We start from the raw sequence: 23,709 nt of genomic DNA on the forward strand, positions 1-23,709 counted from the left end.
CTCCCTTGTCTGCAGATTCTGAATATTCATATGCAGAGCTATGTTTATAGAGATTTGTATTAGTGTAACATTGAAAGTCTCTCGCCTTTGGGAGAACACAGGCATTAGCTGTTCAGTGTTACAGTGATAGCTGGACCGGCCATCGGGCATACCGGGCATTTGCCCGGTGGGCCGCTGGCAATTTTTTGTTTTTATGGGCAGATCGATTTTTTTTTTTGGAAGGGTATAAATAATGAAAGGTGTTGGATTGGCCAATTGGTCATGATCGACTCTGGGCTGGACCAATTACAGCCGAGGAGGTCGGATGCACCCTCCCCCTTGTTTAGCAATCTTATAGACAAACTAAAAAAATGGAGAACAAAAAAAGGAAAGGAGGTGCAGAGAAAATTAGGGCCAAAAAGAAACAAGCCCTTCAGGCAGACACTGCCACATGTGTAAAAATAACTGAATTGTTTGGCGGTAGCTATGGCATAGCTTCCACAGATTTAGCAACATCAGCAAGTGGTGGAGGCCAGCAGGTGGATAAGGGAAAGGGGAGGTAAGAGGAGGAGAGACCCGAGGCGGCCGCCGGTCATAGTGGCAGAGGAACTGAACTTCAGGTAAGAAGTTATGACCTGCTGTCTATCTGTGTCAGATATAAACCAAGTTTAGATGGAGTTTATTTTCGTTGTGCTGACTTTTTACAGTCGCTTAGAATAACTGGTACTGCGTACTAGCTAGCATGACGGAGTTTATATAATGCTGGGTGGGTGCAATTAAGTTACTGATAGTAAATTTTATTTTATGCTTAAGGTTAGTTTCTCAAACTCCTCAAAATCTTAACAAATTGTGCCAATCCTTACATGTTGCACCAGCAACAGTTTTTGGCAAATACCGGAAATCAGTTTTTGGCAGACAATCACTTTTTGGCACAACACCGGCTATTGCAGTTAATAATACAACAGCTTCTTGCCATCTTTTGTGTTTCTTTTTATCGCTGTGTAACCGAGTTCAATTGAAAGCTCGCATGCGCTAGTACCTCTTGCCACAAGTTCCCAGAATCCTTTGCGGTTTTACCCCTGAATGACGTCACATTTTTGGTGGGCCGGTCTCTGGTCAAAATGCCCGGGCCGATTTTTTTGTCCCAGTCCAGCCCTGGTTACAGTACAGGGTGCGGCATCCCCCTCATGTCGGGAGGAATGAAAAAAATATTCACACAATACAAATGATTGTTCTTGGTCTTCTTGTCCCCCTCTCATGCTTATTCACCTCATGCTCTGAGATTGTTTCCATCCAGTTTCAACGTAACTTTATTCTTTCATGAGTTATTTACAAGTTTCTCTTTGTTCACAGCCATTGACATGTCGAAGAGGTTAACACGTGAGGAGCGGATCGAAATTGTGTTGATATCTGGTGAACAAAGTAACCGGGTCATTGCAGCAGATTTCAATGCAAGACACCCTACGAGACCACCCATCTCCCATGCTACAGTTAGCAAACTACTTGCTAAGTTTCTTCAAGAGCCCACAGCGTAGCACTCGCCGCATGTCACTGGAGAGTGGCGTTAGTCGAACATCCCTTCGGCGGATATTAGCTACTCACAAATGGCACCCTTACAAACTCCAGCTACTGCAGCATCTCAACGAGGATGACCCAGATCGGCGCAGAATTTGCAGAATGGGCAAAACAAAAACTGGAACAGGACCCTCAGTTCACGCAGAAGATTTTGTTCAGTGATGAGGAAAACCTTTATGTGAATGGTGAAGTTAACAAACAAAAACCACCGCTATTGGTCTGAAACTAACCCACATTGGATGGATCCCTCCAAGACTGTTGGAAGAACAAAAGTGATGGTTTGGTGTGGTATATGGGGTACAACGATAGTGGGTCCATTCTTCATCAATGGAAACCTCAAGGCCACTGGATATTTGAAATTGCTACATGATGATGTGTTTCCCTCTTTATGCACTGAAGCTGGCACGTTCCCTGAGTTTTTCCAGCAAGATGGTGCACCACCACATTATGGGTGCCAGGTCCGAGCATTCCTAGATGAACAGTTTCCTGGAAAGTGGATTGGTCGCCGTGGGCCAGTTGAATGGCCCCCAAGGTCTCCCGATCTGACCCCCTTAGACTTTTATTTTTGGGGTCATCTGAAGGCAATTGTCTATGGTGTGAAGATACGAGATGTGCAGCACAGGACTTTAATATCACCAACCATTCCCATGTTATTACGGTGTACCCATATAAATGGCCCACCCTGTAGAATCATTCACTCCACATTAGAAAGCAAGAAGCCAAGAGGATCTGGGAAACCATATTGCGAAGAGTCTATTTTAAAGCTATTACTGATGCTGAATCCTTCTCAGGAATATAATTTCCATCCTCGGTAACTTCGTGTTTTCCTCTGGTGTCCTAATTTGTGCTATGGAGATATTGCTTGTTTGTCAGCATAATAGGCCACGCAGAGAAGTAATAGCCACACTGCCGTGTAGTTGCATTCTTTCTCTTCTCATCCTTCACTCATTATTCCTCCTCTGGTATGTGCAGCTGCATTAAGGGCCAGGTCTCCCTTCATTGCTGGTCAAATGGCTGCTCTTTCTTCTTCTGTTTCCTTCTCATTGTGGGAGTCGGGGATAGAGGGCAAATCTCCCGGGGAAACAGAATCTAGACCAAAGCCTTCCTATGCGCCGGCTTCATAATTAAATTGGCAGATTAAATTCTCCCTTATTGTGCAGGATTTAATGAATATTCACTTGGCTTTGGATCGTCTGGGTGATGTGAGCTTTGCTTTAGTTATCACATTGACCCCATCAGACTCCTAACCTCCCTCTGCTCATCAGCTCAGCACTCGCCATAGACCTTTTGACTTAATTGATCCGCACCGTAGTGACACTTTGGTTTCCACTAATATGTGTATTTAAAGGCTGCTTGAGCCATCAATATGGAGTGATTTATCACCTGACTTGACACTTAGAAATTTCTGGTGAGGCTATGACCAAAAACGCAATAAATGATCATTGGCTATTTGTCCAAACAGATACGACATATTTCGCTAAGAAGTGACCTTTTTTCAGCAAAGGAAGAAGAATTTGATGATGCGTTTTCTCAAAATATCTCTTGTGATGATTGGGTCATCAGAGTTTATGACACTGACGTAAGGCAGTCAGCATGCAACCAACCAGTTTTAGCTTCTTTAACCCTGTAGCGACTAACACACAAAACAACACAGGCTTTTATTCATTTTTTAAAAATAACAAAAGCAAACAGAACGCTACTTGGTGACCCCCGTCGACTGGAAAAAAAAAATCTGTATTCCCTGACCCCCTGGGGACAGTGTTGGGCAAGTTACTTTGAAAAAGTAATTAATTATAGTTACTAGTTACTTCTTCAAAAAAGTAACTGAGTTAGAAACTGAGTTACCAGATTCTAAAAGTAATTAATTACTTGAAAAGTAACTATAGCGTTACTTTAAAAAAAAAAAAAGTTTAACCCTCTGGGGTCCAGGGTATAATTGGCCATTTTAACCACTTTTGATTTGAACTCTACATTTCACCTTTAAAAACTTTGCCTTGTTTGGTATCATTCTTTTCAGCACAACCTCACGTGTCTGAATTTACAGTTATGTTTTCATTTTGACATACTGTATTAACACAACTGATCTAAAATCAGACAAAACAATATAAAATCTGAGTAGAAAAAGTTATATTTTTACTGTAACAACCACAAACATGTTCACTGAATCATATTTCATAACCTTAAATGCAAATATAAATTGTGAATTTTAAAATCATATGCACAAGTTTTGCAAACAACAAAGTTATTTGCAGCCATTTACCTTTTACTCTTTTTTTATAACCATTTCAAACTATTTACAGAACAATCAGCTGTTCTGCATTCAATAAGATGCCGCACAAATTATTTGTGCCACTCCAAAAAAATAATTTCTGTCCACTATAAAGGAGAACATCACAGCCTGATACCTGCAGGTGTGACAGCAGCAGGTGTGTCACTCCTGTTTCTACCTGGAGACAGCAGTCGCCTTATTGTTCTGACACACAACACAAAACTATCCACAACACTACACGCTAACTACACAAGACAACACATTAACTCAAAACTCGCTCTCTCTCTTTTTCTGCTGTCTCTCTCTCTCTCTCTCTCTCTCTCTCTCTCTCTCGCCGTCACTCACTAAAACTTCCCCCTCTTCCTGAACAACCGAATGTCATGTTGCCATATCAGTTTTTGATTGGTTGACATGGTGCATTTTCCCACCAACACGAATGGGCTGTTTTTTGTTGCGTTTTTTTTAATTTTTTGGTCATAAGCAGAGCGTGCTCGCTGCGCTGTCCTTAGACAGTAAACGTGGCGAAACTATTGAAGAAAAAACAGGCGTATATATTGTTTATCATGACTCTGCTGTTACGTGGTCTATCAACACAATTTAAAAATGGGTATATGTCACCTTGTTGCTTTGTCATCTTAAAGTGGTCATGTGATTGGCTCACCACGACTACTTTGTTCTTCCTCAGTCAAACAGCAGCACTCATTTGATTGTTTTGCCCCCTTAGCTCCAGGAGTTGTACCAAAAAGTGATCGTCGGGCAGAAAGCAATTGCCGCCCGCAGGAGCGCGCACAGCTGCTCAAAGCTGTAGCGCCCAGATTACTTACGTAGACAGCTACTTCCGTGCAACTGATATAGGATGCGGTAAGCGGGCTAAGCTGGCTGTTGATGAGTGAAATAGTTGCAAAGAGGGTGGTGCACTGAAAACCTCCCTGTGATTTCTCTGGTTGCTAGCAGATTATCATGTTCTACTGTAGTTTGCGTGACAGGTGGTGAACTATCTGCACTAACTAACCACCGAGCTGTAGTGAAACTCAAAAGAAGCACGTCAACCATCACAAGGTGTGCATGCTGATGAAACATGTTTCAAAAGATGCAACTTTTACTTGCATTGCTCTCTCCATTGTTTTGCTATGACTTAGCAAACACTTGGTGAGTGTTTACAGCAAGTAGGTGTCTTCCATTACAGCGACAGGTGACCAGGGCAATTGCAAAAGCCAACAGCCTTCAGCAAACCAACCAACTGGTCAGCGAGTACAAGTGGTTTTTTTCTAGCATCCAGTGGCTGCCAGGCAGTTGTCAACCCTTTTGTAGGCCTGTGTGATTGAGGCTAAAGCAACCCTTCTGGATATGACATTTAAAGGCATATTACTTCCTCTGCTGCACAGATCGTTACTTTTCAAGACAAAACACTTAGTCCAAGTCCAGCAGCCATTCATGTTCACGGTTTAGGAGCTGTTATATGAAACACAGTATTTACAAATGCATTGGAAAGAGCTGTTTTAATCAGTACTATTTATATGAATTCCCATAATAATTCAATAAAAGGCTCTTCACTTGGACAAGGTCTTATTACCACATGAGTCACGGCTAATGTGTAGGATTACTTTTCTTCTCATGGATTCAAAAAGAAAAAAAATGTATGGATGTAATGGTGACATCAGTGGTCACTTTGAGTAGAGAATAACTTCAGTAATTTTAAATTTGTATAAAAATCCTTCCTACTTGTTCCTACCTGGTACTGATTACATTTTCCAGTGAGGCTTCAATACTCCCCTTAGCATTAAGAAACATTTTTCTGATATCTGTCTGAAAAGGTTTAGTTTTAATTAATGCATTCAACAATAACTGCACGGTTCTCTCAGAGTACTCTGATTCTATAGTGCCTTGCTTGTTATGCTAGCCCTGCGACAAGCTTGGGACTTGTCCCAGGTGCATTCACCTCCTATTACTCCTGCCATTACAACTGGGATAGTGGAAGAAAATGGATGGAGGGAGGGAGAACAACATTAAAGCTTCATGCAGTCACTTCCTGTGGCCAGCTCCCACTCATCTGAGAAGTCCTATAAGATCTTGGTTTGCAAAATTAAATCAACAACTTTTCCATAACCCAAAGTGATGCTCGTTTAGCCCCAGTAACAGACCAAAATGTCAAAATAAATTAAAATAATTTGAACTGTTAAAAAGAAAAATTCTCACATTAAGAAGCTGGAGCCATAATATATTTGGCATTTGCGGATGCATGTCGCAAACCTATTTGGATAAAGTGGGAACAGAGTAATTACAAGCAAAGCAAACAAACAAAAAAGTCTTTTACCATAAATATAAGATAATTAGCAGCAGACAATTAATCTAAAAAGGCTTCTGAAACAACCCTGTAGTGACAGAGAGACGATTTTGGATTTCAGTTGAAGGTAACCGTATGACAAATGAGTGTGTTACCTACCACCCAGAGGAGCAGTAGAAGGAGGAGGACAGGTGGAGGAGAGCTGGGGATATTTTGGGTAGCAACTCCTTTCATGCCATTATTGCTGTCATTTTGATGGTTAGCCATTCATTAGGCTTGTCCGGCAGCTGCCCTGAACCCTTCCACAGTGGCAGCTAATATGTAACGTGATTTCCACTGTGTGAATATGATTATGCTGTGTGACAGACAGAAGAGGGCAGGATGCGAGGGCAGATGCAGACAAACATGGAGGAGGTCAAGCATAATGAGAAGAGCAACCGGTCCCTCGTCCCGCCAAAGAGGACATTGAAGCTGACAACAACAAGAAGATTTGAGGAATTTGGGCAAAAGACAAACAGCTAAAAATGTCACGAGGAGCCAGCGCTGCATCATCAGAGAGGATCTATTTGTATGAACCAGTATCCAAGAGCATGGAAACAAGGCTTGTGCCAGGATGTCCTGTCTGGATTTGAGGGTTTCTGACATGCAGAGGAAGCACAATGAGGTAACTGCTGTCGTATCTCAGCTGAAAAACTGTTTAATAGATTCCAGACTGGAACACCATGCAGACACCAGAACTGGAACATCGTGGGTTTACAAAACATGGAAACCAGTGCATGATAATTCTCAGCTCACTAGTCAAAGATTTGCCATTAGATCTTCAATATTCATCCAATTACAAGAGGTTTTTCTCAATCCAGAGTGAACCAAGTCTAGACTTTGCAGTTCAGATAAACTTCGGAGATACCACAACACCTCTCTCTGATTTGAGATATACTTTATATTTCTTAATCTCTTAATCTGTACAGTATTTCTTTAAGAGATATTGTACATTTTCAGGTTGTCAGGTTGTGCTCCATGTGTATGCCTTTTGGATTGTTCTTTGGGTTATTCACCTGTGTGTTTATATTGTTTGGTATGACCCTGCACCATTGTACTAGGGAACCCAGTCACTGGGGGCACAACTCATTGTTCTAGTGCTGGTCCAACCCAATTTTTTTTCTATATAGCACCAAATCAAAGCAACAGTCACCTCAAGGCTTATAATGAAAGCTCGACATAAAATCTTTGACAAATCAGATATGTGGATCATAAAGAATGAGATTCCCATACCAGACTGGTCAAAGCCTGGGTTAACAATGACCATAACGGGTATTGTTGATCAGCAGCGTGGTGGTGGAAACTAAACCACTGTTGGGCAAAGACGGAAAAGAGCAGAGGGGGAAGGCATGCTCAGAGGCAGTGAGAGAGAAAGGGCTAACACACTGGGCACACTGTGTTAGTGTTAGGATAAGAGGAAGGCCTCAGAACAGGTTCATGGATGTAGTGAAGGTGGACATACAGAGGGTTGGTGAGACACAAGAGAATGCTATGGATAGCGTGAGATGGAGTCAGATGACTTAAGACTGCAGCCAATGGAAGAAGCAGAGTACCAGGAGATATTTTAGTAAGTGTCCCTGGTGACGTGTTTACATTGAAGCCAATGACAACCGAGGAGGTCAGATGACATATATATTGACACCTTGACACCCTTTCCTCCCTGGAGGAGGAGAGGGTGGTTGAACATCAGGTTATTCATTATCTTTATATACACCTGTAAATGTTTAAGACATTTTAAAATGAAAGGACAGGCAAAATATGAACAGCATTTATTTTAAGCCCATGCATTTTAAACTGAGTCAGATGGTTTGTGTGCCTAAAGCAAACCCAATTTGACCACGTTCCCTTTTAAATCTCGTTACTTTATAAAAGCAGAAATCGAGACGCATCATCCCATCATCACAGAGTGATGGTGCGTGTTTGACAAGGCGACAGACAAAACGTAGTCTGAACCTCCCTCCTGCACTCATTCTTTGCTCACACCTTATTTCTGTGCACAATTGACTGCATCGCCATAAAGGCGCCATTATGTGTTGGGGTGATTGATTATTTTCCAACAATGTTCTCGCTGCAGCTCAAATTCTTTGTCAGTTGAGTCAAAGAATGGCGTCTTTTCAGCCAACTCTATAACCATTTGAAGTTAACGGTCAATTCTTTGACAAATATATGCCCGTAACTACACCGTATCGACAAAAGATATTTTTCTGATTGTGGTTCTGCTCATACAATTTGAAAAGAAAACTTCGAGTACATCTTATTTTACTTAATTGATTTCTTCCTGGTTTAACAGCATCTTCAAAAATGGTCTTTGCTGTAGAGCAATAACACTGTAATAACAGTGCATCTCCAGCTAAGGTTGTGCGAGACAACGACACCAGTTCTTTTCTGCGCAGTTAGCAGCAAATTGGCCACAGCAGCCGTACATTTTTTCCGTTCTGAACTTGGTGACCCGACATATCTCCTTTGTGAACTTATACTTTAATGATCCCGCTGATTATTCTGATTGTCCATCAGAAATCAGCACTTGACCTCTGGAGAAGAGCTGTTTTATTCATGAGGAACGGCGCCTTTGCAGCAGCCTTGTGTTTTGAAGCTGATTTTGCAGATTTATATCGTGCCAGCCACTCCAGGCCACACGGCAGAGCATTAAAGAAACCCCAAAGTTAGGGAATCAAATGTTCCCACATAAATCATACAGTGTTATGAGTGGAAACAGCTCGGGTAAAGTTGAGCAACTGTGGTGAACGCTGAAGAAAATAAATCATTTATCACCTCTAACTGCACCGCTGAACCATGCAGTGGTGAAATACAGGAGGTGGGCCCAGGAGTGCTTTGTCACAAAAACAACTCCAGTTTATCGGTACTGGACCACAAGCACTCGGCTATAAGGTGCACCGTGAGCTGCAATTCAAATAAAGGTTATGAGTCAGACATGGGGTTAATGGAAAAGCTGAGGTATGAGGCTGACCCGTTACTGTGATTTAATGAACTGTTTTGTCTGTTTTTTGCACTGTTAAAAGGAAACTGTGACATTTTTGCCTCGTGATCTATTATTTTACCCCAGCAGCAACTTGTCTTGAAGAGGAAAACAATAATTTTTATCCCAGTTAACAACTTGCTTCTAAATGAGACCAATTTTCTGCAGCAAGCGGCAACTTACTGGAATTGGTTTCAATTAAGCTTTTACCTGCAGACGTTCCGCTGGAGGTCATCAATTTGGAAACGTAGCTCCTGCTCTGGCTAATGATGCAAAATGATCTTTTTATTTCCCGTACTGTTTTCGCTAACATCTCCTGTTCTCTCTAACTTCTCCTCTCTTCCTACCTGCACTCATTTTCTTTGGTTATATCTGAGGGATCAGAAGGTGCTGCAGATTTATGGCTCCCTGGACTTGACCACTGACCAGTCTGATTCAGTAGATAATTGCTGAGTATGAACCGTTATCAACTGGACAACCAAGGTGATGTGATTTATTACCTAGATTCTCAGGTTAACTTCATCAGGCAAGCTGTCAGACCAAGTGGGATCAAGAGGAGGAGAACAAGGGGAGAGGTGCTGAAATGGTGGGAATGTAAAATTAATCCCTGGAAGGGGGAGTTGTTCAGCTCTCAGTGGTTATAAAGCAATTAAATACATGGATAAAAGCCAGATAGCATGGAAAAGAATGTGAAATGTCTATGTGACAGTGTACCCTACAAGTGATAAATTACAAAAGAAAGCAAATGAATAAAATAATCCACTGAAACAAAACAAATCGCAGTGATGTATTCCTCATTTTGTTATCTTATAAAAGACATCATGTTCCTGATACAGGCAGCTGAAGTAAAAGTGATAAGAAGATAAATGAATTTAGCTATAGCTACAGAACAAACAGGGATATCTTACAGTGTTATATTATCATTTAATAATGAACAAACACCTGAGAATGCACAGTTTGTCCTGCAGTAAAATAAAATATTGCACCAATGCCATGATTCATTTCAATAAAGTTATATGCGCTGAAGGCACAAGTAATTGTACTGTACAGTGCTAATTTACCTAATGCTACTTTTACATTGTGTTCACCTTAACTCTTGTTATTGCATTAAGTCCCACTCTGCTCCCTTTTCCATCTCATTTTCTTCATATTGGAAGAAATGTTTTACATTTTTTCTAATTCTTTTTGTTAGTCTCTCTCCCGACCTTCTGTGCCGACCTGTAATCTATTTTTGTGTTTCACTGGGGGTGTGGCACCTCTGGTGGTTCCCACCTTGGCACATTTGTTCATCATCATCATCCACTCCTCTGCAGGTGAACGTCATACTCTGCTCTATGTGGTAGTGTCGCTTGACTCACTAAGAACAGTAAAGAAGGAACTCGGCTGCTCGTGCTTTTGATATTTTGCAGTTTGAACTCTGTTCTTCTCTTCCTAGAAATCTCCCACTGTGTTCCCACCTGTTCCCACCTTGTTCTGGATACCTGCCCTGATCTCTAAAAACCATGACCCCCCACTGTGCCACCAGCTCTTTATTGTTACATTAAACATCGTTTCATCTCCATCTGCTTTAGTCTTCTAAAAACCTTAACACCTTTAAGGTTCATTAAAAATGTTTTCCGAACATTTACCTGGACAGTTTGCTTACAGTGTATATCAAATGTGTTAAGGAGTTACAGTTTATGACGAATACCTGTTACCTAAGTATCAGGTAGAACCCTGGCATCTTGAAGAAGTCTATGTAAAGAACAGTAATCTGTTAATGGTCATCAAAACAAGGATTGCGGATTTAGTCACAGCATAGCCAATCACCTGCTGAGGCTTGAAAATGTAGTTCTGGAGGTTAAATTTACTCCTAGAGAGGAAGCACGAGAAAACGGTGCATGCAGTTTACTTTAATAACAGCAAAAGCCTGTAAACGTGTGTTCATGCCACTTATCAGAGGAATGTTATCAACAGAGCTCAGTGTGAAGTTAATTAATGACTAACTAATGGTAAAAGACAAAGCTACATATATGTACTTCTGCAAGTTTGCCATTTGTGCTTGGATCTTCTGCAAGAGCATTAGGGGCCAAAACCTTATAGTGACTAGTCTCGCTACTTTCTAGCAGTTATTTTAATTGCTATATAAATGAACTTTATTTTATTAGTCATAGCAAAAATAAAAGCTTATGGATACAATCACCAGTCAAAAGGATGTGTTAAGGTTCAAAATTGAGGAGGGAGAGTACAAACCACTCTTGGTCCAGAAGCTCTTTGGTCAAACAATGATTTTAATGAACACACGTGTGGGAAGACACTCTGTACGCAGACAGCCAGTAGTCCTCGACTTAATCAAAGCATGAACAGATATTTTATAGCATCAGGGTTTGATTTACTGACGCCCCTTCATGCGTCACAGATACATTTTATACATAGATCAGATCAACACCAGAATGACTTTTCACCTAGAAGATCATCTTCTATTTTCATGGCTGGTACTTTCCGTTATCTTAAAGTGAATTGTTCCTCTTTCTTGTCGAGACATAACTAATCTCTCCTCTAAGAATCTAACTAATGTGTGTGTATGTGTTGACCTCACATGCTCTTTGTGTCACCTCTTAACTGTCTGTGTCTCGTCCTCAAATGCTCCTCAAAATAACCTGCACTTAGACTCTGCTTTCGGTTTCAGTTCTGCAAAAGTCACACTCTGCAAACCTGCAACTTCCTGTCAGCCTGCAACTTAGTCTTTCTGAAAGACACACACTGTTTCAACATCTGAATGCAATATAAACTCCAGATTATATTATTAATGCAATGGTACTGATGACAATTATTCAACAATAGCAGTAAAATAATTTCCCTGCTCCACAGATGGAAGCTATACATCTATCTTTGCTGTTATTTGCCTGTAAACTTCTAATGGATTCATCTTTGAATCTTTTCTTAGAACACAGGTGTCGAACTCCAGTCCTCGAGGGCCGGTGTCCTGATGCTTTTACATGTGTCCCTGCTGCAAAACATCTGGATAAAATTAGTAATTCATTAGCAAGACTCTATAGAACTTGACTCCATGCTGAGGTGGCGATTCAGCCATTTGATTCGTGTTACAGCAGCTCATGAGTGAATCAACATGGTGCAATAAAAGTACTTTTTGAAGTACATTTTTCCAAAAACTTACATTTATTTAAATTTACTTGCGCAAGGTTAGGGGTTGCCACCTCTGCATCCAGCATACATACATAAGTCTTGCTAATGACCTACTAATTTTATTCAGGTGTGTTGCAGCAGGAAGGACTGGAGTTTGACACCCCTGTCTTACAATATCTATAGTTGTTCTCACAAGAACTGGATTCTACTTGTGGAATCCAATGCGAGGGGGAGCCAATCATAAAAAGTGGGTTTTCAGGAAGGGGCTTTAAAGAAAACCATAACGGCTCATTTCAGATAATGAGGGGCTACTGAAGGGTGTAGGGGGTGGAAGATGGGAGGGAGTAATCCTTTTCAAGTATGGTTACTGTAATCCAAGTCTTTGTTTGTAATTTCATTCAGAAGGTTTGTAGATGTAAATTTGAGAAAGTGGACAGTATAATAGTAATAATAGTATTACTATAGTAACTAATAGGCTGACATTATGTATTTTTACTCCTTTTTCTCAGAGTGTGTCTCAAAGAAACAAGGCTAAAAGGAACCGATGTTACGTGGGCAGAAAATGACATCCACAGTGTTTTTTCAAGGACACCCCAAGGTAACCGGGGAGCTCCCACTCCTCTGCACATCACTGCTTCATTTGCCATAGGCCACACTGGAGTGCTCTCTCACCATTATCCCTCTCCTTCCACTGTGACAACAGGCTCTTTAAAATGCCTCCCACAAAGGCCAAAAGATGATTGCTGGAATGTGATTGGCTCTGCTGGGGCTGCCTGGTTGCTATGGAGCAGCTACGTTTTCAAAAAGCTGGTGTTCATACATCTCAAGTGGATGTAGTGACGCCTATATGGCAAGACTAGTAGGTGATTTGTCATGTGTCTCTGAAATTAGAGGCAGATTGGATTAAAATTTAAAGAATTTAAATGATCGCTGGGAGGAAAATGGGTCACTTCAGCTGCAAATAGCCATACGATGAAGCAAAGAAAAGTAGGATTTTAATAGCAAACAGAACCCGCGCTCAAAGAATATCCAGTGTTTACAGTGCCGATATTAACATGGAGGGAAAGCAATGAAGCATTACACTGCAAACGTTCCTACAAAGAGATTATGATAGAGAAATATGATGTTTGTTCACTTCATTTTTATATAATAATATTGTGCTATTCTTAGTTAGTGTATTGTCTGTCTCTGTTAATGTTTGTTTATAATGGAGCACTGTGACGAAAAATAATTTCCCCTAGGGATCAATAAAGTATTCTGATCCTGATGATTCTGATTTTGCTCTTTTTAGTAGTGAAAAACCTCAATGTTTGTCACATTTACATATTTAATATAATACAACTAATTTTAATATTAGAGCAGAATAGAATAGCATAGCCCTTTATTGTTATTGTACAATACCTATGTCTACACAGTTTCAACCTGAGTAAAAAGATTCTGTTTTTCAATAATGATTTAATTTATTATGGGAAAAAATACATTCAAACCTACTATGTGAAAAAGTCATTGCCTTCTAAACCTAATAACTGGATATGGCACCCTTGGCAGCAAGAACTGCAGTTAAGTGATTATGATAACTGACAATGAGTCTTTCGCATTACTGTGGGGAATACTGGTCCACTCTTCTTTGCTAAATTGGTTTAATTCAGCCACACTGGAGGTTTTTTGAGCACGAACAGCCTGTTTGAGGTCACGCCAAAGCATCTTAATCTGATTAAAGTCAATACATTGACTCGGCCACTCCTTTTATTTCTGGTAGAGAGCAGAAGTAACGGATGGCCGCAGAGCATCACACTACCACCGCCATGTTTGACTGCTGCTGTGATGTTCTTTTTTTATAAAATGCTTTGTTAGTTTTATACCAGATGTAACAGGACTCAAACTTTCCAAAGAGTTCAGCTTTTGCCTCGTCAGTCAGCAGAATATTTTTCAAAGGCGTTGGGGATCATTCAGATGATTTTTTGGCAAATGTGAGATGACCTTTATGTTCCTTTTGGTCGGTTTGTGGTTTTCTCCTTGGAACTCTCCCATAGATGCTATTTTTGCGCATTCTCTTAGTGCTTTTGTGACCTCCTGAATGAGTCCCTGATGCGGTGTTGGAGTAATTTTGCAGGCCACTCCTGGAAAGGTGCACCACTGTGTTTTTTTTCCAATTTGTGGCTCTCACTGGGGTTTGCTGGAGTCCCAAAGGAGTAGAAATGGATTTTTAACCTTTTCCAGACTAAGAAGCCAGTCTGATGAAATTATTTTAAATCATTGTTTTAAAATATTTCTGTAGATTGTGGAATACTGTGCTCCTTCTTGGGATCTTGATTCAACAGGTCTGGCAGTAATCAGGCCTGGGTGTTGCTAACAGAGCTGATCTCAGTTAAAAACATGGTTGATCACAGTTAATTTATGATTTAACAAGTTCTTTCACAAATTGCCACGCAGGCCATTTGTTGGACTGTGGAACTGCTTTGAAATTCATATGAGCTGCTCGCACTAAGTAAAAACCACTATCACTTATGCGGATACCCCTTTGGCGCCAGCTGTGGTCTCAAGGCTGGAGCTGAACAACAACACCCTGATAACGACTGTGTTTAGTCTGTTCCTTCCCATTCCATGCAAGGCCACCTGGGTTGGCTGGAAGACTGTTTACTTAGCCTAGCAGGGCGAAGGACACTGTCTCAGCTGAACTATGGACACGCACACACACATACATATACACTGATATGCACACACTCATCCCCCCTCCCTTTCCAAACGCCTTCGATGCTTATTCCCTTCCGATGCTGCACCCTTTACCCACCCGTTGCTTGTCATGTGTTTCTTTGGTGTATTAAGAGTTTTTTCATGTGCTATGTGCAGAGGTGTTTTTTTTCTGTTCTCAAACTGATCTCCCTGTTGGAGCTCAGTCTGGAGGGAGTTATTTTTTCTCCTCATCTTTCCTCATGTTGTGCTTTTCCATTGTTATACCTCTCTGACCTGTCTTCCCCATGTGATGTTTTGTGTAATGTATGTATGGTCGGAGGGTAAGATGGCGCTGCCATTGCGTGCAAAAGGTTGGGAGCCTTATGAAATTTCCCCTTGTGGGACTAATAAAGGTATTTCAATTCAATTCAGGTTAGGATAGCTTTTTTTCCTTTATAAATGGAAAATGTATTTAACAAACAGCATTTTATATTTACTGAGGTTTTCTGTATCTAATATTAATTTGTTTGATGATCTGAAATGTTAAAGTGCGACAAATAAGTAAAAAGAATAAGAAATCAGTTTCCTTATTTTGCCCTTTGTGTTGTCTAGTGATGAGTTCTGGTTCTTTTGATTCATGTTCTGATTTTTATTAAAAGTTAAAGTTTTATTTCCCTCACGGTTTTCTTTCTCTGTTCTTCTGTGTCTCATCTTTCTGTTAGTGCCTGTTGCACCCAATGGAATGATTATTCTTGTCTCTTTTAATTCCTGTTTTACTTTGAAGGTCAGTTTTTTTTTCACCTGCATGTATTTCACTTGGTCTAGTTCTACTAATGTTTATTGTTCCCAGTGTGTATAAATAGTCCTGCCTTCCTCTTTGTCCTTATCGTTTGTCTGTTCTCCTTGTAGTACGGTCTATGATCTGCTGTTTTTGTGATTCCCCATGCTCTTTGTTTGATCTCAAAAGTTTCACATAAAGGGTATTAATACCCAATAATACAGACTTTTTTTATTTATTGAGTTACTTATTACTTATATATTGAGTCCCCATTCTGCCTATCTCTGTGCTTATGTTTTCTTTGCCAACCCAATTGTTTCATTATTATCTGACGTTGAACAACTCAGGTGTGTAAATGCTCCACTATCATGGTTTAGTGTTTTCTTGTTTTTTTCTCAATGCGTAACAGCCAGAAACACACAGAGACGTACTTTGATGATGTAAATTAGCTCCCAATCAATAAAGTTAGTGGGCTGTATCTGTTTGGTTTGTGTGTTTTGTACACCCACCATCTACCCCAGCCACCTCCTGAGGTTTCCAGTACTGTTTATGAATGAAGCATTTCTTATAACAAATCTGTGAATGTAAATCAGCCAGCTATTAAAGCGAGGAAATAATTTGTTTCCATATAAACTCTTTTTCACTTTTTCCAGAAGACAGGGTTTTGTGAGAATACAGGTAAAAATTGCTCTCAGCTTGGACGTACAAAAACCCGTGCGCTGACAGAAAAAACGTTCAAATCCAGGTGAGTAAATGCTCTGCCATTTGAGACCTCACACACCTCTCCCCGTCTCTCTGTAAGGCTGAAAGAAAAGCTCAGTTTGTTGCCGTTTTAACTGTGCCACGTAGAAAGGGAGACACGTTAACTGACTTTGACCTTGTTGCCAACATTGCTGGGACTGTAATAAAGCACTGCTGTGCTGTATCAAAAGTATCTTCAACAGCTGGAAATAATTAATCTTGACAAACTAAACTCCAGTTCTCGCTGCACTACACTCCTCTACCTTGTAAAATCCATTATACTTGTTGATTATCTTCTAATTAGAAAGTAAATGTTGCCTAAGACACTGAGGCGGTAAATATGGAGCGTGGTGCCATGCATGTGTAATTGATTTCCTGCTCTCAATTTCCAAAGGATAACAGTGAAGATGAATTATTCAGAGCGTCCTCACCTCTCAGTGGATGGATGACCTTTAAGAAGGACTTTAGCCACGCTTGTTAGTACCTGACTGATAAACTCAGACCTTTCAAAGAGCTCTGAAATTCACGGGGTGAAATATGAAATCTGAGAGATTATTTTTGATGCCGGCTTGTCCGTTCTCGTCTTCATGCACTCGCTTTGGCGGGATGTGGAAAACTCAATTTGCCATGAAAATCTGCAAGACATATCGCATTAGGTCGGACTGATTGTAAACTCCTCACACGGGTGCAAACTGAAGTGAAATGAATTTATCATTTTGGTTCCGCCACGAGATTCATGCCAGACGAATGAAGTGGTGCTGTCACTTGCATTTAGGCCTTTGAACATCGATCCAGTCAGAGAAAGCCAACCACCTGAGGAGATGAAGACGGCTGAGCAAACTTGCTTATAAACACTTCTTATTAAGTTGGATTCTTTTTTTTTTTTACATCACAAAGAGCGGTTGTTTTATCCTTTTAAATCCCCAGCTTTGTCAACATGACTTTTATTGTTCAGCAGTTGCTCCATTAATGCACTCTCTGACACTACGCAGAAGAAGAAAAAGAAGCTAAAGTGAGTGTCTCTAGATAGCTGGAACTGCAATATTCCCACCATCAGTCTGAAAGAGAATAAAACATTTGCCCACTACACATGGTTTCCTTCCCAAGTGAAATTCCCAGACTGCTGACTGTATAAAATTCAACAACACTATCTTCCTTTCATGCATTTTTGAGAAGAGCAAAGGGATCCGGAGGCTAGCGTCACTTTGATCGTTCACTGGTTGGTTGGTTTGTTTGTTTGCTTTTCTGAAGCCCGGCACTCTATTTTCCCCTCTTTTTTACGATGAATTGATAAACCATCTGCTCCAGTGACAGTTCAGAGCAGAGTGTCATCAACTCAGATTCATGCAGATGCTACTGTCAGGCTGCCAGCCGGAGAACCAGAGACACGTCGTACTGCAAATTGTTTGTGTGTACGTGTGTGTAGGGGTGTTTACCACAGAACAGTGTGTGCACTCTTCCTATATTACCATTTATCTATAAGACTAAATGCACACTTCACTAGCTGTGTCCCAATTCAGTGGCCACATTCTCCAAAGGCTGCATTTAGAGTCCGATTACGTCACAGCGAGGCGACTGTCCCAATTTGAAGACTCAGCCCAAAAATGTGATTCAAAGGTCACATTGGTCCCCTTTAAAGACCCCCCTACCCTAAGTTTCACTGTGCTGAACCACCCGATGGGCTATTTCTTTCTTCCAAAAAATGCGTTAGAGGATTAGGCTTTTAAATGTAAGTCAAATGTGAGTTTCAAAAGCTAGCTGTGCAAATGTTAAAAGCTTAGAAGCTCTAGTGCTTTTAAGCTCTTAACATTTGTATAAAAGTGTTTTTTCACCTAAATGTGTTGTTTTCTTTACCTAAAGTAAACCTACTGTGATTAACATGTTGGTCTTCCTATTTCATTTAGCTGAAAAGAGAATGACCACTTTTTCACAGGGTCCAAGACTTTTGCCACCGTAGGTTGAATTTACAGCAGAAATCTCTCTGTTATAGAGCCAATGATGGCCAGTGACAGGGCGGGTAGATAGAGTCCACTGTTCTTTCCATTAGTCCTGTCAGCAAATTTAATCTTTATTTTTTTTATCCCAAATATGGCTCTGAAATAAACGTTTCTTTGGATGCTGTGTGTCCTGCTCTCCAGGTATTCCATGTTACTCCAGGTGTTAACATAGTTAAGATGTTGTCTGCCTGTGATCAGAACATTTGTGGAGAAGATGAGTCTGAAGGGGAAAATCAACTCCTTGCCAAAAAAAAGGGAAAATTAAAAAAAAATACAAAGTTTGCATTTGTTTTCAAATATTATGCATCTTTATTTAAAATAAAGTAATTAATTCCTAAGCTATTATAAAATGCTCTTTATTGCTCCGTTTGTCAACTGCCGTTTTCAGTTTCCTCAGCCTTTAGGGTTACGTCTATCTGGATTCAGCCGAGGGTGTAAAGGGGAAGCACACTGCTGCTCCTCGGCTTGGTTTGGCTTCATGGATGAAGTGTTGGGACAAAGGCCGTCCACCAGGCCTCCTGTCCTAATTGCCTCCATCCGTGAGGAGACTCCAGGGCCAAGTTCAGCAGTGGGTGAACCAGAGAAGGATAATAAGGAAGAGGCTGAAGATGAAAGTCGGCAGGAGCCAGAGAAAAGAAAACGAAAGAGAGAGGATGAGCTGCTCAGTCTAATCAGAGAGGACAGCAGAGGGAGAGGAGAGTGCAAAACAACAAAATCCTACCAATAAACAGTTAATCATGAAATTACCCTATTTTTTAATTTTTTTAAAATATATATGTATATATAGCTATGTGCAACATAAAAGCTGATTAATGAAAACTTACAAAGAAGCAAAGAAGAACAACACTGATGAGCGTGTCTTTGTTCTCTCTTCTTCCTCTCGTTGCGGCAGATGGCCCCCCCCTCCCTGAGCTTCGTTCTGCTGGAGGTTTCTTCAGTTAAAAGGGAGTTTTTCCTCCCTGCTGTCTCCAAAGTGCTTGCTCATATGGGGTCACATGGTTGTTGTGGTTTTCTCTGTTTTCTTTGTATTATTGTAGGGTCTCTACCTCACAATATAAAGCACCGTAAGGCAACTGTTGTTGTGATTTCGTGCTATATAAATAAAACTGAATTAAATAAGAATATGTAAAATTACTTGCATGCATTACATGTATGCTGGAGATTCCAAGGTTAACCTGAGTGTACTGACAGAGGGACAGGTTCTTTTAACAAGGCCTGAGTTTTGGGTGAACTTGGAGTCAAAGATGGCGTTGCTGGATCTTCTGGACATAGATTAGAGCGATGGATAAGGTGCCATAACTCTTTTCGAACCGGCAAGTGGAACATCAAACAGGGTGGTCTCTTTTCCACTGTCAACCACATCGTCCATCACCACATCCATTATTATTAATCTTTAACAGCACCCTTAAAACAGGAATACTTGCCTGGCACAGTAATCGTGGCCTGGGGGGTACTTCCTCCAGAGCAGACAGTTCAGTTAATCCTGCCAGAGAGCACCACCGACTGCCTCCAACCGTTATGCCCCTCATCCTTGCTTCATCTTCCTCAGGCTTGTCCTCCAGGGCCATTCACCAGCACCAACAGTTACTGTGGAGAACAGAACCTGCTATTATGACCTGAAATGGTTTAAAAAAATGTAAGCAGATATTAAAATACAGATGGTCTAATCAGGTTTGTCAGAACTGCCCGTTGCTCGTTTGATGTTTATTTAATTTGACTAAAGATGCTAACTCCTTCCTCTCATGTCATTAATATAAAATGACACAGAGGCAGCATTTTTAATTTAATTTAATTTTAACACTTCATACATGCTCTTTTTGCTTGGAGATACATTTGCAGATGAGAAAACAGGATTTTTTTAAACTGAACTTTACTGACTTTTTATTTTGAAAAGGATGTCTGGGTGTATATCACCAGGTCTGAAACCAAAATCCACCAAAAAGGTGATTAAAAAAACATTCTGCTTGCCTTTCTGTAGAGTTAATTTAAAGGTTCTGAGCTGCAACATGTGTGTTTGAACTGACAAACTCACCTGAGACACAGACTTACATTTATTGACATGCTGCCAGTTTTATGAGACTGTTTTAGAGTGAAGGTACTGTAGCTTCTAACAGACCATGTAAAACACAACAGCTGCATGGGGAAATCTCCACTTTGTTCCATTATTCAGCTGCCTTCCTTTGAAATTTGGCTTATGTATGATTGAACAAGGCTTAAATTTAGATTGGATTTTCTGAGAAGACTACTTGCTATTTTAAGCCCCAACTTTTGTCATACTGACGGAATCTGTGACATGGGTACAGCTGGTAAATGACATGGTTAATATGCACTCTGCACGGTCACTACAAGACAAGCTTGGCAGTGAGTAATGCTGGATGAATGACGACTAAAAGCTGCAGGCAAAAAGATCGATCCAGGCCTCAGAGTGGGTACATGTCAGCACTGGGAAAGGCACTCATGGCGTTGACTGTGACTGTAGCATGCAGGAAATCTACAGTGGGTAATGAACACAGCAGATTTCCATGTTTAGCATTCATTTAAACATTTTAAATATAGTTGGCTCTACTGTTTGGTGCTCTGGAGGTAGCATACAATGGGATTATCAGAGCTTGTACCCTGCAAACAGCTGTCTGGTCCTACTGCATAAAATGGGATTGATGAAAGCAGTTACAAGGTGCTAAAACACTTCGGGAACCAAAATAATGAGCTAAAAGAGGCAAAAGGAATCTCTCTTTATTTCACTAAGTCTTCCTGGACTGAATCATTTAATGTCACCAAAAACATGACATTAGTTTAATCCTTAGTAGAGATAAAAACAACAGTGCAGGATTTAATCTCAATTTTGAATTATTTTTTAAAAGAAACTCAAAGAATGAGATTTATTTCCTGTTTTCAAAAAGGCCTATAAGTAGACTCTAAAGTTGCAAACAAATTAGATTTTTGGCATTTCATTCTGAAAGCCTTTTAGTACTGATGGAAAAATTTGCATCATCGCTCAACGTCAAAGTGTTTTCTGGCTTCACCAGAATAAAGAACTCAAGTAAGATAAATTAGGAGGAGTGAAGTAATTGGCAACTTTGTATGAGATAAGTACTCAAGAAAATATTAAGATGAATTATTTAGACCAACCACAGGAATCATTTATTACCACATGAATCTTCTGCGTAGCAGCTGCTTCCTTCATGTAGCCAGTGACATTATAAAGTTGAGAAATGACAAACTGCAATGCAATCTGTGGATTCAGTGGTACGGTGGGAGAAGGCTGATGCTGATTGTCGAGGCAGAAGGAATGGGGATCAAAATGCAAGACTAAGGAAACCAGGAAATGCAGGTTTAGTGTTGATAATTTACAGAAAAAAAACATAAACAGGGCAGGAAATGGTAGGAATGGTGGAAAACTCAGGGAATGCGGTGCAAGGAAACAGACAAGCATGGGGGACAATGGGTGAGTGAGAAAATAAATACATGCAAGACAACGAGGGGAGAGTAACAGGTGAGGACACAGCTGAAGGCAATGCACCTAATGAGTCGGAGGGGGAAGTTAACCTTGAAACAAGGCACAGAAAACAGCTGCTGTCAAAATAAAACAGGAAACATGACGTGGATCTTGTTGGTGCATTGGACCAAGCTGTTAATGAAGCTTTAATGTTTTGTAACTTGCACACAAGTTGCTTATGCAGCTGATAGTTGGGGTTGAGGGTGGGTGAGGGGGGGTAAGGAGGGCTGAGCCTATCACAATGGACATATCGAAACAGTAGAAGCAGCAGAAGCTGAAGATGATGTTTAAACAAAAACTTTGAAGGCCAAAGTAAAGAAAGTTTCCATGTGAACATCAGCTGAACATTGATCAGGAGGTCCCAAGGTGAACCTCATTCAGATTTCCCCTGTGAGGTCTCCTACGTTGCCCCCAGCTGAGTAAAGAGAGTCAGGTTCAAATCCCTGAACTGGGGATGTGGAGCTACACCGCGTGGGGTCCGATGTGAAAACACAAAAGAACCTGAAGAAGCTGGTGGAGGCGTCCGGGGAGGGTTCTTGTTTTTTGTGAAGTGCAGGGCTACCTGCTCATCCCATGATAGTTGCCCAGGTCCTGAGCAGCATGTGCTCTTGCTGGCCCTTGAAAGTCAAGGGGAGAAGGTGTTAGTCTCATCTCAGGCTCACAGCAGGTTTCCGAGTTGAACCTCTGAGAAGTTACATAGATCAAGGCAGCTACGGGAAGCTGGAGAGCCAGATCCATGACTTCCACATCTATACTGTGGGACAGGTTGCCATGAAGTTGAGACAAGTTGCTGTTTGTAATTCAGAGCAGAATATTGTAGCAGACTTGTTTATCTGTAATATCAGGATTGCTGTGCAGGTCCATGATTTCTTAAACAAGAAGTCAAAAAGAGAAAGTCTGAAGCATATAGCAGTGAAACAGAGGTCAGTGCATCAAATGGTTAGAAAAAAACTATTTTTAAATCATTTACTTCAGTTTTACAGATAACTCTAAATAACGTTTAGCGTCTGTGTTGGTATCTGTGTAGGGTTTAAATAAAAGACTTTGTGTTACCATAATCCTCAACATTAAACTAGCCTCCAAGAAAAGAAAAACATAAAGAAGGATTAAAGTTTGAGAGTAAAATACACCTGTAGGGTTTAACTGACGTTTGACTGGATCTTTGATTAAAGCCACCAGAGGAATGATTCATGATTTGCTTTAATTTGTACTACTTTACTTTTCAGATTGTATCCTGAGCTGTGTTTAATAGGCTACTGTGATCACTTTCCATGGCAAAAGTAATAAAAACGTGCTGGTAACTGCACAAAACACTTGCATGACAATTCTGCTGTTGACTATCCGCCAATGAACAATCAAATTTAGCCTGAAATAACTTGATTGCAAAAGACTAAAGTAGATAAAATGTCCTTGTTGGGAAATTTAAGGTGATACAGTGACGGTGCTGCTCTCTATCAGCAGCTTTAATTCACCCAAAGGATTTTCTAAACAGTAATAGCTGATACAAGTGATATTTAGTAGATCTGTGCCCTTAAGCTCAGATAACAGTTTTATTTAAATGAAAATAAACCAAATCTAATGAGTGGATTTTTTTTTTTTTACACCTGCTAGCAAAAATAAAGTGAACTGAGAAAGAAATCAAGACTGTGAAGCAGTTTGTGGATGCATTATGAACAGTATGTTGATCCATGTTGTAAATTTCTAATGAGCGCTGTATGTGGAATATTTAAGAACCTTTTTTGATGTGAGCTCCGAGGTTGAAAGCAGATGATTAA

The 23,709-nt window shown here is 40.5% G+C and overlaps 1 long non-coding RNA gene across 1 annotated transcript; it reads right to left on the minus strand.

The window, feature by feature from the left end:
- Positions 1-18,723: 18,723 nt before the first annotated feature.
- On the minus strand, positions 18,724-21,855 carry LOC143418412 (uncharacterized). The gene is made up of 4 exons (XR_013098416.1): positions 21,587-21,855; positions 19,863-20,025; positions 19,263-19,357; positions 18,724-19,040 (listed from the first exon to the last, which is right to left on the minus strand). It is a non-coding gene; the product is annotated as an uncharacterized LOC143418412 (long non-coding RNA).
- Between the last annotated feature and the right edge of the window lie 1,854 nt (positions 21,856-23,709).

This window comes from Maylandia zebra, linkage group LG4 (assembly GCF_041146795.1).
Source record: "Maylandia zebra isolate NMK-2024a linkage group LG4, Mzebra_GT3a, whole genome shotgun sequence".
In the NCBI taxonomy this organism is placed as follows: Eukaryota; Metazoa; Chordata; class Actinopteri; order Cichliformes; family Cichlidae; genus Maylandia; species Maylandia zebra.